This window comes from Rhagoletis pomonella, unplaced genomic scaffold, assembly GCF_013731165.1.
Source record: "Rhagoletis pomonella isolate Grant_MI unplaced genomic scaffold, Rhpom_1.0 Rhpom_scaffold_03497, whole genome shotgun sequence".
Taxonomy (NCBI): Eukaryota; Metazoa; Arthropoda; class Insecta; order Diptera; family Tephritidae; genus Rhagoletis; species Rhagoletis pomonella.
In genome coordinates this window covers 10,932-13,598 of record NW_023462049.1, presented here as the reverse complement: position 1 = coordinate 13,598, position 2,667 = coordinate 10,932, and positions in this window count along the sequence as shown.

Sequence of the window (2,667 nt, the reverse complement as noted above, 5' to 3'; positions counted from 1 at the left end):
ATTTTTAAGAATTCTATACCATTTCTAAGAAAAGTTGTTTTTCCCCTCTAAATATTTTTTGATTTCAAATTAAAAAATAGGGGTATATTTTTTTCGGTACAGAACAATCCTAGGGAGTGAGAGCATAAAAATTCCGACTTTACTTCTTCACATGCATTTTTGGACCGCCCTAATGTACATACATAGATTACTAAAAGAAAAACAGATCCATATTAACTTTCAGATTGTTCAAAGCAATTATTATTCATATTCATATTGAGGTAAATTATTTAACCTATTGCTTATAATGAATCTAACTTTGTAACAAGGTGGCAACCCTCTCCAAAATATTTTCGTCTGACATCCATATCAGGGAATACATTGAAATTTTCTGCATCTATTTAAGTCAAGCTTGCTTTTTGAAACAGGTAACAACCCTTCCATGATTCAATAATTAAAGGTTTGCTCAATATTGACATTCGAGTTTTGACACTCCCTTAACTCCCTTACAAAAGCTTGCACACACACACGAACCCAGACACAGTGCCTTGCTAAGGGAGCCGATTTTGTCAAGAGGGAGCGAGAGAACTGTTTTCTGAGCAAACCTTTTATTATTGAATCATGCAACCCTCCTACATTTAATTAAGAAATAAAGCCTTTTCAAACCCATTTCGATCGGCACTAATAGCGACATAATTGATTTAACTTAAAAATTATTTGAATTAAATTTTTTTTATCAGGTTGCAACTCTTTTTGAAAAAATAATAAGTTACTGCACATCCACAGGTCAAGCCCTTTAATCTGATACCTCATTTTGTAAAATCGAACGAACGGTACAGATCTGATATGACGAAAGTGTTCGGGTATTTTGCATTCATACATACATACATATGTACATACATACATATGTACATAAGACATAAAAAACCCAAGACACCAAAAAAACTTGCGGTTTTTCCGCCGGGATTACAAAATTTATTATATTTTAAGACGTCCACCAAAATATTTCGGAAAAATTTTAAGATTTGAGCGAGCTGGACCGATTTGAAAATGCCTCCAAAAATGGATTTTTGTATGAATAAAAATAGTTTCTTAAAGAAGTTTTTGAAAACAGTGCCCTCAGATGACAACACAGATTAGGCTTAAAAAATCTGCATAAAAATATTAAAAAATCTTTTCAACGGAATCGTAATAATGAGATTTTTGATGCTGTTTTTTTAATTTTTTTAAAGATTTATTTAAGAAAAACTTAAATAACTGGGCCAAAACTATTCTGATTTAGACTTATGGGATCTCGGTATTTTTATTTATGTACAAAAAAAGTCATTCGTGTCCTTTTTTTTTTCAAATACCAACACATCTTAATTCAACTTTGAATGATGTTCGTTCTCCTACCTTTCCTTTTCATCCTTTGAATGAGCTTATTAGCAAAGAAATAAACAAAAGGGCGAGAAAATACCTTTCCAATGATACCTCACAAGTCTAAATCAGAAGAGTCAAGTTTTTCTTATAGCAATCTTTGAAAAAAAGTTAAAAACAGCACCAAAAATCTCGTTATTACGACTCCGTTTTTTTTTTTAATATTTCTATGTAAATTTTTTAAGCTTAAACCGTTTTGTCATTTGAGGAGATTTTTTTCAAAAAACATTTTAAGAAACTATTTTTATTCATAAAAAACTCCATTTCTGTAGGTATTTCCAAATCTGTCCAGCTCGCTTAAATCGTAATATTTTCCCGAAATATTTTGGTGGACGTCTTAAAATATAATAGATTTCATAATTCCAATGGAAAAACAGTACCGAAATTTTTTTGTATGGGAAGTGATGCAGTCTAATGTGCATACATCCATACACATACACATTAACTGCCATCAACATATCCCAGTAGCGAAAATGGTCACCGGTGACATCGTCACTAATGAGGATTTAGTGACGTCGCTTTTGCTGTGAATCCTAAACGACATATAGCTGACAATGACACTGGTGACAATGTCATGCAGGTGTACTCCTATCAAAGACTTATAACAGACAATGTCTTGCAGCGGTCACTTATGGAAAGTCTATTGCAGGACATTGTCGTTTGAATGTCATTAATGATCACTGCATGACCAAGTCATGCAGATGACATCAACGACGAAATTACCATTTATATGAAAAAGTCATGAACGACTTCCATACAAACGGAGCCCAAAGTCATTTAAGACGTAACTTTTCCGTACAAGACTCTTAAGTGACTAATGCATGACATTCGCTACGGGGATGTACGTATGTATGGATTTACATACATACTAGGGATGCTTCGAATGTCGGATTTTCGGAATGCGAATGTGCGAATGCGAATGTTAGGAATAACATTAAAAAAGCTATAATCAACTTAAGTCATCGTCTTTAGTACTTAACAATTTTGTAAATTATTAGAATATTGAACGTGTGCTTATCCTATACAGCAGGGAGCGTAACGGTTATAACCCTCATTTTTTTTTTTTTGCTCAGAAAATAAAACTTAATTTTTGCGTATGAGTATGCGCATACGTGGATAGATAGGGGCGGCTGCATTGCACTTTTAACGCCACTGTGGAGTGGGTAATGACAGATGAAGATGAAGATGAAGATGAAGATGAAGATGAAGATGAAGATGAAGATGAAGATGAAGATGAAGATGAAGATGAAAATGAAGATGAAGATGAAG